Source organism: Schistosoma haematobium, chromosome 3, assembly GCF_000699445.3.
Source record: "Schistosoma haematobium chromosome 3, whole genome shotgun sequence".
Lineage (NCBI taxonomy): Eukaryota > Metazoa > Platyhelminthes > Trematoda > Strigeidida > Schistosomatidae > Schistosoma > Schistosoma haematobium.
The window spans coordinates 16,044,026-16,062,179 of NC_067198.1; the positions used below are offsets into that span (position 1 = coordinate 16,044,026).

Sequence of the window (18,154 nt, forward strand, 5' to 3'; positions counted from 1 at the left end):
GGTACTCTGGATGGAAGAAACATGACACCATTCAGTGACCAAGGGAAATATACCACCTTTTTAAGAATAGACCTAAACTAAATTGTTGTATCTGTCGACTACTTCACTACCTTGGTTTTTCCTACTTCGAATAGTGAGTCGAATAACTCAAGTAAAAACTCTAAGACAGTGGATGAGGATTTATTTGGCAATCAAAATAAATCCAAATTAATACACGAAAACATTTATTTTTATATGCTTTACACTTATTAATTATCAGATTTGTGTGCATTAAACAGAATAGCACTTGATACAATTGATGGAAAATTTACCGAATAAACATTAACCGTCTATGACCGACAGAAATAGTGATATGATTACATCTTGAAATGGGATTAAATCTCTTAGACCATTGGAAATAGAAATCGACATCGTATGTCAATCACACTCAAATCAATTAAGTCCTTGCTCGTCGCATTATGATGAATACGACACACGTGATGAATATGAAAACGTTGCGTTCAACTACAGCCGTTCTGAACGGTCAGTAAATTTTTATGTGTCGAGTAAAATAAAAGTTCATTTGAGAATTTTTTCAATAATTTTTAATTTTTGTTGCTGTAACTATTTGCTAAGTTTCAGTGTACTCACAAAAATAACTTTCATTCAATTCATTATCATTTTATGCGAACATAGTTCACAATTCAACCAAAACAATCAGTTTTTAGGCACACAACTCCCTTTTATAAAAATCAGTGGTCGAGAGGTTAAACGTTTTCGTACGAAACCAAGGGTCCCGGGCTTGAGTCCCACATGCGGGATCGTGGATGCGCCACTGCTGAGGAATCTCATATTAAGACAAAACAGCCGTCCAGGGTTTTCGGATTTTCAATGGCAATCTAGCTTGTATCTAATCATAAATTCAACTATTAAAATCTAAGTTAACATCTTAAGGTTAAAACAAAACATTTCACGTGTAACGAAGCTCAAACTGAATCATAACCAGAAAGTTTATCTTTTTTCTAAAAAACTGCAGAATCATTGGTTTGCTTTATGTTATTTTGAATTGTATAAGCTCCATTTAATGTATTCGAATCGTAGGGATGACGGTATCGATTTATTCGATAATAAGAACTAGACATTGATACATTGACATTATTGATTATTCAGTGTTTAATTAAATCATTATCATCTTCAAATGATAACTTCATCTTTCCAGTTCATTTCATCCTTTTTCCTGTAAAAATCTTGTTTTCTACAGAGTTTTATTATAAACACTTGGAAATATAATGAATTGATATTTAATTAAGGTTCAAATTCTACCATTGATAACTAATTTTAAGATGAATGTCTGGAAATTCTAGAATGTAAGCGATATCTACTGAAATTAGCCATATAAGTAGACATCAAGCTTCCGACGACAATGTACAAGAAGTCAGCAACATCGAAAGCTGATTACGCTTAAAAATGTGAGCCATTTGAGTTGAATATATAAATCTATAGATACTTCCCTAACTCAGTTGCCTAAAGTTTTTAAATTTGTTTCAATCAGTTCCATAGATGATATCATTTTAATTAAACACTAATCAGATGAAGAATTTAATGCTCTTGACAAAAAAAACAGTAAGATAAACCAAAGTTAAACTTATACCGGAAGTAGTTTTGTGGATATTTTAGTAATTTCAATAGTTAAAATCATGAGTCAATTGAAGCTAGACCACCCCGCGAGAGGCGGGATCGTGGATGCACACTGCTGGGGATTTCCATATTAGGACGAAACGGCCGTCCAGTGCTTCCAGGTTTTCCATGGTGGTTTAGCTTCAACGGACTCATGATTTCAACCATTAAAACTTATATGTTAAACTAGGATTGTTAAAAAATATTTTAAAACATTAAATTATCAATGACAATAATGTTGATTCATGTAATACATAAACAGAATGTAATACAAAATATCGAATCACAATATCCCATTGAAAACAATTTTTACCTAGTTTCAAATATTTACCAAATATTAACTAGATAATTAAATCAATAATTGGTTAATGAAGAAAAGAAAATCGAAGATTGAAATTGATAATCTTATTATGTTACGTAACTAATTCGCTATTAGTTTTAGCCACAAATATTAACTCTCAGTGATATGTGAACATATAAATTTGTAATAGTTTGATTATTCAATCGTTTCTTTACTCAGTTAAATCCAATACAATTAGTATCAGAAAAGAACTGCTGGTAAGTTAAGTAATTTAACATAATTTTAGCGGATAAAAAAATAACGAACTATTCTAGGGTTTAATTTTATATATGCTTATGAATAGGCATTTTTAAATCTAAACTAAAGAAGGATACAACTAATTCTGATTATAATCATCATATGCTCATCAGTGACGGTCTCCAAGAGGTATTTCCTGAAGTTCTAGTGAGAAGCAGTGACCAGTGGAGTTCAACCGGATCTGTTGTGAGATAGTAACCCATTGATGGCAATGATGAACGGTGGTGCAATTTCGTGGATTGGTTGAAGTTAGATATTAACACCGTTGGATGTTGATCAGGTCAGTGGTCTAGGTGTTAAGCACTCGCGCGCGAGACTGAAAGGTGCTGGATTCAAATCTCGCGAGGTGGGATCGTGGATGCTCACTGCTGAGTTCCACAGTAGGATGAAATGGCCGTTCAGTGCCTCCAGTTTTTCCATGGTGGTCTAACTTTAATTGACTCATGAATTCAACAATTAAATTACTATAATATCTACAAAAGCCCTCTATGATTATTTCCTATCTGTCAAAAATTCTTCATTACTTCAAACCAATTAACTAAATATGAATTCTTTTTTCCCTAATAAACCATGTGATTTAAATATTTAGTCAAGTACTAACATAGAACAACCGATAAATCAATGTTTTAGCTTGTTTTAATTGACAACAGAAATTATTAAAAAGTCGTAAAACAATCTCAATTGACATAAATGACTTTTGTTTGTTTGTTTGTTTGTTTTTAATGTAAAGGTTACACTTCCTTACAGAATAAAGAAACATACAACAAGTTTAATTGTACACAGATTTGATCAACAGTATTGAAATATTTTCCTAAGTTCAAAAAATATTATAAACTTGTCTTTCATTGTGTAACTATATTCCATTTCTTTAGAAAAAAAAGAGAAAAGAAACAATCAATGTTCTTTAAAGAGGTTCAGATTATGCTTTCCCTATTTAGAAAAGGAAAATTGATTTGTAAACTATTAAGAAGAAAAATTGTAATTGAAAATTAAGTTTTCTTTTTGTTTAAATAAAATCATTCTATTGTTTGTTGAATGGTATTTTTGGTATGAAATTTAAGTCATACTTATTTGCGCACGTGTGCAAAACTGATAAGTCCTGGGTTCGAATATCGCGAGGCGCATTGATGAGAAGTCCCATACTAGGACGAAAAGGCCGTCCAGTGTTTCTAGGTTTTTCATAGTGGTCTAACTTCAATTGAATCATGATTTCAACTACTGAAGTTTCTAAAATCTCCACAAAACATCTGATAATTATCATTTTATTATAATCTAATAATTTAAACATATCAACCAGAAACTATTTTTTTAAAAATAAATAATTATGAATCGTATATAAATTTATTATAATGTAGAATAGTATGAATGAGAAAGATCTATGACAGAACAAAACAAATAACTTTTCAAGATAACTTATAGACTGACTTTAATAAGTCAACCATTCAAACGTATATAGTATGAGCATCTATTTTATCCTGATATTCTTCTCCCTTAATAATATTCTTAATATCCTTGACCTTTAAGACTTCTGACAAATACATCATTATTAACCTTAAAAATAGGCAATGAAATGAAATATTTCACATATGTATTAACAGGTTAAAATCCTATCTAGTTTTAACACTTTTCTAACTGTTGTCTGTTTCTAATGAGAAGCGCGTTCAAACCTGATTAAAATCATTTAAAATTAGAAAACTTTAAATGAAGTACAAGATGGCTGGATAAGTGAAATTAATAATAAAAATGTTTAAATTTTCTGAATGTTTAAAATTGATTCAAGAATAATACTACTAACTTGATGAAATGATGAATAATAGTAGTTTATAAAACAAAAATAAGTTAAACTCAAAGATCCACGATTATTCTGATTACATTTCATCTCAATTTCAACGTTTTATCATCCTGAGCCATCCTTTCCCATTGATAATTTCCCTATCTAATTTTTGATGAATACTTAAAGCATTAACAATCAAACAACTATTAAACTTTCCTCGCTTTCTAAAAATTTTTTTAATACCTTTCTTTATTTGACTTCACTGTCACCATGTAAAACAGAAGTTTATTATCTGTATTATCATCATCCTGTAAACATAAGTATATATATATATATATATATACTTGCGGTTGTACAGCTTTGAAAATAAATTCACCCAAAAGAGAACTCTTCGCTAAACTAATCTTTCTTATTTAGTGTCCTAATGGGTGTATTCTGTTTACAAAAAAACCAAAGATCACATAGTAAGATGAGTACTGTAAGAACTGAAAATACTTGTTTCGATCCCAGAAGTGATGCTCGATGGATGGCTCTGTGGAATCTTATACTAAGGAGAAATTCTTGTCCAGTTCCGCCTAGTCTTCTGTGGTATTTTCAAATGATATTTGTTTATGCTAAATATTATAGCAAAAATGAAATTTGTTTAAACATAATGTCTCAACAACAAGATCATAATAAGTTGGAAGCTATTCCTTAGACACAAACTAATTGGATTATATTTATATTCATAACATGAGTATAAAAAGAAAAATAAGCTTTTCACTTGAGAAACTTAAACATTAAACATTATCTCGTAAATACAGGGATCGGATTTCAATTTTTCAAAGAATTTTACTTCTATGGATTTCAGGTGACTTGATAAATAGTTTACTTATTGTTGTAAATTAATATATAAAGTCTGTTGTATATCGTGTCATGTTGGTAGGTGTAGACTACCTGGTTGGGGACAGCGAGATGATAACAACCGATGGTTATAGACCTTGAATGACATGGCCCAAAATCGTTTGCAATCGCGCAGGTGCATACACTCTTTGTGTTCTCCCAAATTCTAATCTCCTGATTCCTTCTTGTCTCTTTTTTCTCTTCCCAAATTTATTTCACTGGATTATACTCTTTAAATAACATCTCCAAACACTAATCTTCCCGATTATTACTTATACTCTTACTACCTCTACCACTACGGGATTTAAATCGACAACTGCATCTCTGTGTTATCGTGGTGTGTCAACTCGAACTGATGTACATACGTACGTACGAAGTTCTACGTTGTTACTGACTGACTGACTGTTGTATATCGTGTGCACTATGATTTTCTATGATGTAAATATTGAAATTAAGTTGAATGAAATGAATTTAGGGTTAATTTTCTGTTTATCTGATGTCATTCTTATCACGTATAAATTTGTACTGATAAATCAATAGTTAATATTGATATACGTTTGTTATTTGACGAAAAGAGGTCCATATCATCTTTGAAAAACCTTATAAAATGAGAAGTTTAAATGTCTTTATTACATTTCATTTCTAGCTTAGTGTAAAATCTCATGTATTTTTCTTAATCCTTCTATCTTTATGATAAATAACGTAGAGAGTTTTAAAATTCAAAAAATACTCTAACAATTAATGTTATATCTGAACTATTATGAATGAAGAATAATTAATAAGTCTGACTTGTAACTGAAATGACTAAATCTGACGATGCTTATTGAAAACCTAAGATCCATAATAATAATAATAATTTAAGTGACTTCCAAAATAAATTCAAATAATATATGAATCAGTTCATGATCTCAATTAAAAACTTGATAATCTCCACAACCCCTATACTGATGACATATGAATACATCACCTTTTATATGATTTGAACGGTATTTAGCATTTATTATTTAATAACTTACCATGTGAACCCATTTACAATATTATACAATTAAGGTTCCATAATCAGCAGATATAATTAATTGACTAATTTATGTAATTACTCCCTAAGATGTTATTATATGTTACAGATGATTAGAAAAAAACCAATTTCATATATCATTTGCACTCTAATTGATTTAGTCATTGGTTGCGATTATCAATTATTCATTTTAATAATTTACACTAAATAGCTTTCTATGCAGCTACTTCTAGCAATAAAATATAATAAATACAATGTATTCATGAAACATTTCTTGTCAAAAAAAATTAAGTATACAATAATGCTTGTATACAAAATTTTGGCTCAGTCAAAGGTTTTTAAAAAATTACTTAAAAATTGGTAACAATAGTTAGACATTAACACCTTTGAATGCCGGTTAGCTCAGTGGTCTAGAGGTTAAACGTTCGCATGTGAGACTGAAGGCCCTGGTTTCAAGTCTCACGTGCGGGATCATGAGTGCGACACCGCTGAGAAGTCCCATACTAGGATAAAACGGTTATCAAGTGCTTCCAAACTTTCAATGATAGTCTAGCTTAGATCGACTCATGAATTCAATTATTGAAAAAAACTACTACAATCTCTACAAACCCCATTGTGATAATAGTATATAATTGTTGAAATCTCTCAACAATATTAACTTTCAATATAATCTAATGTTCAATTCAGAAACTTTGATTTTCATGATAAGTATGAGGTTGTCTTATTATTAATCAAACATTACAGACTATCTATCATCAGAAAATCTAAAGACAGAGCATTTCGTATTATTCCACGATTATTTATCAACAATCATAATTGAATAGATATTCTAGTTCTGAATGCTTTACAGATCATCAGTTAAAAAATAATACTAACATCTTCAAAATCATTCATTGATGAGTGAAAATTAAGTCAATAAGATACTAATAAGTCCAAAAAACCTGTAATCACTGAGACAAAGAAAGTATGATAAGATTATGCGAGTTGAGTATATAAATTCAAAATTATACAATCTGAATGTTTTACAGAAATTTACTGATGGAAATAAATTACTGTTGTAATATGTCGACTTTATAAAGGAAAAACCTGTCCAATTAAAGCAATTAATGAGAAACCTCGGACTATAATTAATTTATGCTATTCTGCATCCATTTTTGTTCTGGCTTTATTAAAAGTAAACGAGATTAGGGAACCCCTACTTATTTACTTACTTACTTACGCCTGTTACTCCTTGTGGAGAAGCATAGGACACTCACAAGCATTATCCAACCAACTCAGTCATGGACAATACTTTCCAGTTATTTCCAGTTGCTATTCATCTTTTTCATATTTGCTTCTAATTCACAAAGTAGTATATTCTTCGGTCTTCCTCTTTTCAATTCCCTTTCAGCATTGCAAGTTAAAGCTTACTTCGTGATGTAGTTTGGTGATTTCCACAATGTATGTCTTATCCATCACCAACGTCTTTTCCGATTTTCCTCTTCATCTGGAAGTTTTTTTGTCCTCTCTCATAGAAGCCTATTGCTGATGGTATCTGCCCAACAGATATTGAGTATCTTGTGTAGACAACTAATTATAAATACTTGTACATTTTTGATGATGATTGTAGTAGTTCTCCACGTTTCATCTGCATACAATAGGATCGTTTTGACGCTCGTATTAAAGATTCTGACCTTGATATCGGTTGTCAGTTGCTTTGAGTTCCATATCTCCTTCAACTGTAGGAATGTGGCCCTTACTTTAACAATCCTCGCCTTGCATCATCCTTTTTCATCGATGATACTTCCCAATGATAAACCCTAGATAACTCTTATTTTCAAATAAAAACATAATGAACAACTTACTTTAAAAATCTAGATTGATATATATATGAATATTATTGATCTTAAAATATAAGTAATAACATCAAATTATTTATTTATCTGAAAACTGATAATGTTATCTAGGAGAACAATGAAACATCTTCCTACCAAAACTTAAGTTCATTAAGAGAAAAATAATCAATTTTATTTTTCATTATGTTATAAAAACCACTAATCAATATTTCAACTAAAAAATAATTTTTTGTAAACATAGTAACTAATTTAATACTCATTGAATCCTCTCTCTATACATGATTTTTTTTATTTTTCAACAAATATCTTCATATAATCTAATCTATAATACTCTTATTTACTTGATAATATTCATTTACCTTCATTGAATTAAGTGATTTCCTGAAATTTGTCGATTTTATATATTACAAAGTAAAACATTCATAAGTGGAACTATTCCATTTTCTAATAATTAAAGTGTATAATCAGATATAAGACACACCTTGAATTTATTGATCGTCTTTGTTATAAAAATATGTAAGTGGCTATTTTTGAGTTCACTGGCATGATAATGAACAATAATGAGAAAATATGTGTTCATTTTGAAAATGATTTTAATCACTAGTTGATATGAACTGATAATCAACTGAAAGTGGAAGAATACTATGCATTTATCCAATTGAGCATTAACCAGAATTATATATTAACTACTCAATACTGAACTATAATCGATACTTTTCAAACATTCCAATTAGCCTAATATCAATGAATTGCTAAGTTATAATTCAATCGAGAATTGAATAACTTTTGAATTAGAAAATCAGAAATATTGTCACATGTTTCATGATAGTGTTCACTGTTATCGATTTAAAATGATTCCAACAGAAGCATAAATCTGTATTAATTTTTAGGAGAACTTATTCACTGGGACTACTTGTAATATTATCTTTATATCGGCTTTTTTCATTAACTGACAGAATTTCATAAAGTAGATAGATAGTTTATAGACGATTACCTGGAACATTTACACAGATTTTCATTTTTTAAAATTATTTATTTACTTCAGTAACGAATCCTGAATAATAAGGGCTCTAATACGAGAGAATAAATATAATTCTTTAGTTAATAACATTTCTGACAACGACAGTAAGTAAATTTAATCTAATAGTATCAAGGAATATTACCTGTCAAAGGGTTGCTAAGGCTTTTTCTGCTTAATAATTGAGAAACATATAATAGAATTCGAGGCATTTTTATAGCTAAATTGAATATATCGCGTAAAAGGTTTATCACAGCGCTGTTATTATTTCATGTCATTTTAACCTCTGTATATTTATCAGGCCTGTAAACTAAACAAAATAAACCACTATTGTTCATCAACTAATCAGTTTTCAGTTGCTCTGTTCTAAAATATGGCTAGTAAAGGAATCCAAGAAGTGTGTTCTATATTCATTTGTATCATGATGGTTATAGCGAGATGATCTCCAAAATATGCACACACGCCAACCGAGACTGATAAAATTTCAATCAATTTCAAAACCCACACAAACTAAATAGAAATAAATAGTTGGTTTGCTAAATTGAATATCGTTTTTGATTCTGTATATCATTGAAAAAAGAACTTCATCTAAATTGGCCAAGCAGTAACCTCATTTACTATTCCACTACGAACGCTACGCCTCACGTAAAAGCTTCTTATTTAGCCATTTTAGTCATTCCGCTCTCTCCTTTTAATTTGGAATTAGGAAACTAGTTAGCCCAGTCTAATACCGTTTTCTTTTGAAACCCTTATCGATTAGGCACATGAAACTATGGTATAAGTTTTTTTGACTCTAGAAAGCAGTAAGTTATTCAAAAGTTAGAACATGAACTGACTTTTCTAAATGGTATGTTTTTTGTACCTTTAAAAAAGCATGATTATGAGTTTTCTATGGGGTTGAGCGTTTGCATGCGAGACAAAAGTTCCTGGATTCGATTCCTATGTGCGGGATCGTGAATGCGCAGTGCTGAGCTGACCCGTACTATGATCAAAAGCCGTTCAGTGCTTGCAAGTTCTCAATGATGGTCTAACATTGATCAGTTCATGGTATCAATATAACTACCAAAGCAGAATTAGGTTTTATGAGATCACAAACTCCCAATGCCAGTCATTTATCAAATTAACATGTACCTTAATCCACTTACTGGTATGAAGAAAGAAAACAGAAACCAAATGTTTTTCATTAAAAAACTTTTTGTAGGAATCCAAAAGACTTTGAAATTCGAACGAAATTATCTGAACTTTGTGTAATATATTGAATGAATTAATTTAAATAACACTATATTTCATAAGTATTCATCACAGTTCATCTTTAAACTAGGCAATTTGAAGCATGCTCTGAATTCCCTCCCAAGACATGTCACGCACTTTCAATAAATTATTTCCTTTTAATACGGATTAATCGAGATAAATTAACCTCTCCGATATCTATTTTTCCTGCCACAACAGTTTTAGGCTTTAAAATGTAGTTCAGTTTAAAGTTATGTGAATTGGTTGAGTCTTGAGGTTGTTTCCCAGTCAACATCATACTAAAAGTGTTAATAGTTCCGTAAATAATACATATTAATTAACCATGATTGTTTGAAAGATCTGTGAGAACTGTAAAAAAAAATGACAGCTGTTCATAGCCTTTATTATATATGACGATCCAGTGTCGATACAGAAAAAAGAAAACCAGATGACCATTTGTTAAAATACTAATTAGGTTATATATACCTTTGCTTTGAAAGGAAATATATAGTCATGATTGATGGAAAATAGTATATGAATGTTGTAATTTACTACACTGATGCTTCTAGTTTCATATAACAGGAAACAGGCAGCTGACTTAGAAAACTTATGACAGTATTTTAGGAAATAATAGTAAAAAAATGGAGTTAAGAGATGTGAAAAGTGACCTACCGACTAATTAGACACGGAATTAGTATGCTTTCAGATTAAATAATGTGTAGGCTAACAGTCTTTTTTTAAATAAAATGGGTAACTGATGTAAACAGAGTTACTAAACCAGCATACTATAAATGAGTTATACCGTAAGAATATATAAACTTAGTGGAATGAATCTGACGTGTACATTTCATCAGGGGTTTATAACAAATAGCACTTATTTGTTTGAACAATTCAACAGATATTTCTTATCTTTCTTGACTTTTAAAGTGGACATAGTTGTATGTAAGGTATTTTACCACTAATTACGCTGAGTAAGGATCACATCAAGTGATCAAATTAAATAAAAATGGAAAATGTTGGCCATTTATTACCAACTACATGGCTGAATTATATATGGCTAACCCTTGGTAGTGAAACACTTTAGTTTCAACCATTACATGATGTTAGATAATAATTTTTGAAATAGGATGAACCAACTAGCCAATACTAAGGTTTTCAATCGTTCAGTAAAACTTTATATTAAGTCTTGCGTATCAGTATTGTCATCTCTATCACTGTAAATTATTTTCCTTTTTTTGAACTGATTATCAAAAGGTATTAAATAACCAAGAGAGTGAATTACACGAAATTACTTAATCAGTTGTTATGAAATGAATATGTATCATTTTACATGAGCTGTATTCATCATTCAAATTAATCCAAAAAATTCTCATTATTTTTCTAAATAATTGTTTATTGTTATGTCACCAAGGTAACACTAAGTATATGATGAAGAAATCAAGTTTATTTCGTTCATGCACAATGCTGACCTATTTACAAAACTAAAATAATGTTAATTTTCGTGGAATTGTATATCAAAGTATACTGTTTAAATTAATTGATAAATGTATTGTGTATTGTTGTCCACTTATTTCGTATTCAATACAAAAAATTGATGTACTTTTCACAGATGTTTCATGTTGTCACGCGATGGTCCATTCATGAATGTTCAGGTACACTTTGGCTAAATTTAAGGGGCTTTTATTTCATTATTTACAAGTTATACAAATAGTTATTTTACGTATTAATATAAATGGATATTTTTTCCAAAGTTTTTTTTTAAATTATAGGCCTCTCTGAATGTAGAAACAGAAGCTAAGTTGACTTACATCTTACTTTTCTCATAACATCCAAAAATACAAAGTTAAGTAAGGCATTAATCAAAATGTAATAAAATTGGGAAATCATAATCAAATCAATGAAAACTTAGGCTTTCCTATCATATTCAAAATAATGATGAAGTTCTAAAAGTCTATGGATTATTAATTATTAAATGTAGCAATAATAATGGCTGTTAAAACTTTACAAAGCTTATAAAAGTAAACATTATTTGATCGACCCATTCACAATTCATAGCTTTGATCTATTATACATTTACAATGATATTTCTCTAACCGATTGTTTTGTTTCGTTTTATACAGTAGTAGTTAAGATATTTGTTTTTAAAATTTAATTTAAATGTAATCATCTTAATGTTTCTTTTACTCTTTAAACAAAACGATATATTCACTTAGTGTTGTTTTACTTGTATCATCCTATTGTTATTTAAGATTCCAATTGATCAGTCTCATCCATATTTGCTTAACAACAATATATCGTCAAACAAAACAAATAGTTTTAATGGTTGAGATCATGAGTCAATTGAATCTAGACCACCATGGAAAACCTGGAAGCACTGAGCGGCCGTTTCGTCCTATTGTGAGACTTCTCAGTAATTAATTTTATTTCTATTAACATTATCAATAATATTAAGATACTACTATTCACCTACTTATATTCTAATTTAATCCAATAAACGTTCTTTTTTTCAATGTTTAAATTAAAATAATTTTCATTAATAATTTCTAAAATTAGTTATTTATTCAGAAAAATTTATTATTTTTCTAATTATTAAATAGAAAACACCATTTTGACAATTATGTATAGAATAATATTCATTTAATGAAATTAATATTGTTTTAATGGACTACAATACAGAGTAGATGAAAAAATAAACAAATGAGAAGGCATGTAGCCTTTAATTAAACTGAGTGATATAATTCAATAAGTCACTTAAGCTTATCTCACTATCTGTTTCATAATTATCATCTACAAAATACATCAATTTATAATCTTTATAATATTCATCAAGAAAAATTATAACTGATTATGGAGCTTTACATAAAAATGTAAATGTTGTCGGTATAGAGTGAAGAGATTATCGAATTTCTTTGAAATAATGAAATAATCAATTTTAGACGATCATTGAAAACCTAGGGTATTGGACGTTTGTTTGGTCGTAGTATGAAATTCCTCACCAATGCACATCCACGGTCATGTACATGGGAACCAAGCCTAAAACATTCAGTCTTTCAAGCGAACTCTTCACCTCCAGATCAATGAGTCAGCATCCAACTGTATTAATGTCTAACTTCAATTGATCCATGATCTTGTGCCATCCAGTAATTCGAGGTTTTCAATGATGGTCTAACTTAGAATAACTCATAAATGCAATTTCGATAGTCGAATTAATAAATGGTCGTCAGTCTAGTTAGTAATTTTCAATGGATTTAAAAAAGTATATATCCATATAATTAAGCTAGGTTTAGTCAAACTATGACTATGAAGAATCTATAAAGAATTTTCAACATGTTCATAATGAGCATCAGAAGGGGTTTTGTGGAGATTGTAGTAATTTCAATAGTTGAGATCATGAGTCGATTGAAGCTAGAACACCATGGAAAGCCTGGAAGTACTAGATGACTGTTTCATCCACTGTTGGACTCCTCAGCAGTGAGTATCCACGATCGCGTCTCTCAAGATTCGAACACAGGACCTATCAGTTTTGCGCGCGAGCACTTAACCACTGAGCTGACCGCTATCCAACGGTGTTAATATCTAACTTCAACTAATCCACGAAATTGAGCGACACATCCACTATTGTCTTCAATGAGTTACTATCTCACAACAGACCCGGTTGAACTCCACTGGTCACTGCTTCTCACTAAAACTTCAGGATATACCTCTTGAAGCCAGTCACTAGTAAGCATATGTTGATAAGTGTCAGAAGGGATTTTGTAGAAATTGCAGTGGTCTAGTGCTTAACCTCTCGCGCGCGAGACTGATAGGTCCTGGGTCTGAATCCTGCGAGACGAGGTCGTGGATGCGCACTGCTTTGAAGTTTTCATAATTATCACCAAATCGATTAACTCTAAGTTCATAAATCATACAATGGCATGTATTGTTGCTTACAATACGCACAGATATTGGATCAATTCTTTTGAAGAATAAATAATACAATTGACTCATAAATATAACATTCATTTTAATTTCAGTTTATTTAACTTAATTGTAAAGCTAAACAGCAATTAGATAACAAATAGTTAAACAGTGAAAAATTCTCAGATATATGTCTGGTGTAAAAACAGTTCAATTATTTAAGTAATACCCTTTAAAACCCTGACCATACTACTATTTAATTTGAAGAAGATTAACTGATTTCCTTTTTTTCTCTTTCACAATAGTTTTTTTTTAATTTATTTCAATATATATATCATTCTAATTTGTATATCAAGTAGACTGCCTCTTTAATATTCAACATACTTTACCAACGTGTTACAATGAAAATTGATTGGTCTAAAGATGGCTTTTGCTGTAAGACTGATATTCCATTGTTATCAGCTTTTAATTTTGAGATTAATTCATCTGTATTTATTTGAAAGTAATCATTTTTGTTATAGTAAGTATTAACACAACACATACAATCATGAATAAATTTTTGTATTCCGACGAGAATTATGAGTGGTAACTTTTGAAAACTATTTATGGACTAATAAGTTACAGATATTTTTATTGTATAATTGTTAGGTAGATAAACTATACATATTCGTATTCCTCTGATTATAAGCTTTATTTTGACTATTGTTATGCGATTTACTGTCCTTGACTTATGTGCAGTCTATTAATTACAGTCCCCCACATTCACAGCCACCTTTAGCTAGATCTTGTACAAATATTGTTTTCTATTTTGTCGTGCGATGTGGTCTATTCGGTTTGTATATAAACCCAGTATGTTTAAAATACATGATTCATATAGGGGAGGCTGGGATTGATGTTCTGGACTCAATAGACAGGGCTAGGCATAAAGATAAGGACTGTAGACTGCTCGTACAAGTTTATTCATCACTGGTCTGGTCAAGAAATCACTGTCCTATAGTTGGCGGTGTCATTACGTCATATACATTAATAGGGTACAAGAACACAAGTTATAACATAAATAAATATTCATGATTATCACAATGTATCTACAATGTCTTGAACAGTTAAAAAAGTTTCGAATGATTAACATTAATTTTTGTTAGGCAAATAAAATATTTAATTCTTGGGCAATAATAATTAAATCATACAATTTTATTTAATTCATATATGATGTTTAAGCATTCATCTTTATACATATATGTGTACATTGAAGGTGATTTTCGTCACTAACTGGCGTCAGCTAGACAACCACTAAAAAACTAAAGAGTACTAAACATTTGTCTCGTTTTAGTTTATTATTCTTTATTACCATACATTCATAAATGAACAAATAATTTGACGCCTCAAAAAGTAAGTTTAATTAGTGACTGGCGACAGTTGAAGAACCAGCCAAAAGACTCTGAACATCTGTTTCATGCTGGTTTGGAACTTCTCAGTTTTATTCACCCTCATTTTCATTTATGTTTAAATATAAAACTTCAGATCCCATGATTAGAACAGTATTTTCCCACTAATGGACCAGTATCAAATGATCCTCATTTTTTAACTTTTATTGACTTGTGATATAGTTCCACCTTTACTCAATGTTATCCATCTGCAAATATATTACTCACACCATGATAGTTTTATACTAGAATTTCGTAAAATTCATCATATATACGATCTTAGAAACTTCTTAATCAAGACAAAATAGTTGTTTAGTACTTCCTGGTTTTTTAATTACTCTCTAACTAACATGTTATTGATCAAATCAATTATATACATAAATGCATATATAGTGATTGATAAATCTAGTTAAAGATCACATGTATTTCATTAATTTTATTTCAGTTATGGCACACTATCCAAAGAAATAACCATACATATAACATGAACTCTAGATCATCTATTATGTGTTGATAAATAACCAGTAAAATATCAAGGATGTTTTTTAAAAACAATAAGAAAAAATTAATAAATCGATTGATTAACTGATTGGTTGATTGACTGATTGATTGATTGATTGATTGATAAGGACTTAATATTACACTAAATATAATTTACATACTAAAGTGATAACCTATTGAGTGTAAAAATTCGAAATGATACTGAATCATTAAAGAATACGAAACAAATTACATTTTCTATACAACCAATGATTTAATTCGTCTATGCAACGATTAACTACTGTTTCATTAAATTTTTGTATGTTCATCATTATTTGTGAAGTGTTCTTTCGTGTCTCTGGTAAAAAAACGAGAGATGTATTTAGCACATAAGAAACGTGTACATACATATCCAAATATCTGGTAATATGCTATCGATGTAAATGAAAACTGTAATTGAAGTTACTAAATTGTCGATTGAATAGAAATAACTAAAAATAAGTTCTGTATTACATTATATTTGATTTCATTTCCTTTAGTAAAACAACTCAACGTATCCAATCTTATTTTAGGTGTACATTTTTTTAGATAAGACGTATTTAAAAGTTTATCGCTTTTTTTAAAATGATTACTTATTCTGGGAGAGGTTATCCGTCAGCGAAGTACATCCGACGTTTCTTTTTCACGTAAAGTGTATTGAATAATTCTTTAAATAATATTTCAATAATTTCTAGGTATCAGTATAGGGTTATGGAAATTATTAAGTTTATATTAATATCATAAATGGATGAATGTTAGACCACCATTGAAAACCTAGAACCACTGGACGGCCGTTTTGTCCTAATATGAGACTCCATTGGATGCCAACCAACTCAGTGGTCTAGAGATTAGGCATCCATGCACGAGAACGAAGGTCCTGAGTTCGAGTCACGAGTGCGGAATTTTGGATATGCACTACTGAGTAATCACATACTAGGATAAAACGGCCGTCTAATGCTTTCAGATTTTTAATGGTGGTCTAACATTCATCCATTCATGATATTAATTTAAAACATTCATTGGTGAGACTATAATTTATGGACGAATCAATTGGACTTACGATAACATGTCTTGAATTTTTTACGCTAAATTCACTCATCCATTTGATTAAATATAGTTTTGGCATCCATTATAGCTGATGTCAATTCATGATGAAAACCCTATCTCTGATTCCTAATACTAACCATCAACTATAAATATTAATCCTAATTCCTTACGCTGGTTTACAACCCTCGTTTATTAGACGTAGTATATAGGTGGATATTCTCAAGGCCAGTTTAGCGTCGCTCAAAGGTCATCATCCATAAATTATAGTTTCACCCATTCATTAAAAATACTTTATTTATCCATAAAATGAATGAAGAGTAAAGAATGCGTTATAAAACCACAATTGAACAATCTTATACTTTATATATTATCTTATCTATAAATTGATTCATTTAAATTAAGTATTCAATAACAGAATTATATTTTTTATTTAATTTATGAAATATCATCAACTTATTGACAAAATCAAAATAAACAAATAAACAATTCAAATGAATGAATAAGTTTAAACACATAATTTTACTATTTAAAATGAGTTCAAATTTTAATTATTGATTTACGCTTAAATTAGTTTAAATTTTAAAAAAAATATCAAATTATTCAATATGATTATACTTAGTTATTTACTTACTTACGCCTGTTACTCCTTGTGGAGAAGCATAGGACACTCACAAGCATTATCCAACCAACTCAGTCATGGACAATACTTTCCAGTTATTTCCAGTTGCTATTCATCTTTTTCATATTTGCTTCTAATTCACAAAGTAGTATATTCTTCGGTCTTCCTCTTTTCAATTCCCTTTCAGCATTGCAAGTTAAAGCTTACTTCGTGATGTAGTTTGGTGATTTCCACAATGTATGTCTTATCCATCACCAACGTCTTTTCCGATTTTCCTCTTCATCTGGAAGTTTTTTTGTCCTCTCTCATAGAAGCCTATTGCTGATGGTATCTGCCCAACAGATATTGAGTATCTTGTGTAGACAACTAATTATAAATAATTGTACATTTTTGATGATGGTTATGATAATTCTCCACGTTTCATCTGCATACAGTAGGATTGTTTTGACGTTCGTATTGAAGATTCTGACCTTGATATTAGTTGAAAATTGTTTTGAGTTCCATATGTTCTTCATCTATAGGAATGTGGCCCTTGCTTCGACAATCCTCGCCTTTACGTCTGCATCGGATCCTCCTTGTTCATCGATGATGCTTCCCAGGCACGTGAAATTTTCTCATTTTTGTCTTTATTCAAGAATAA

General features: G+C 30.0%; 1 protein-coding gene across 1 annotated transcript in view; it reads right to left on the reverse strand.

The window, feature by feature from the left end:
* The window catches only part of MS3_00005103 (uncharacterized protein), an 84,064-nt gene extending 66,365 nt beyond the window's left edge, over positions 1–17,699 (reverse strand). The window contains exon 1 of the mRNA XM_012937101.3: positions 17,527–17,699. The gene's annotated coding sequence lies outside the window, so the exon portion shown is untranslated. The remainder of the gene's footprint in view (positions 1–17,526) is intronic.
* Positions 17,700–18,154: the final 455 nt, after the last annotated feature.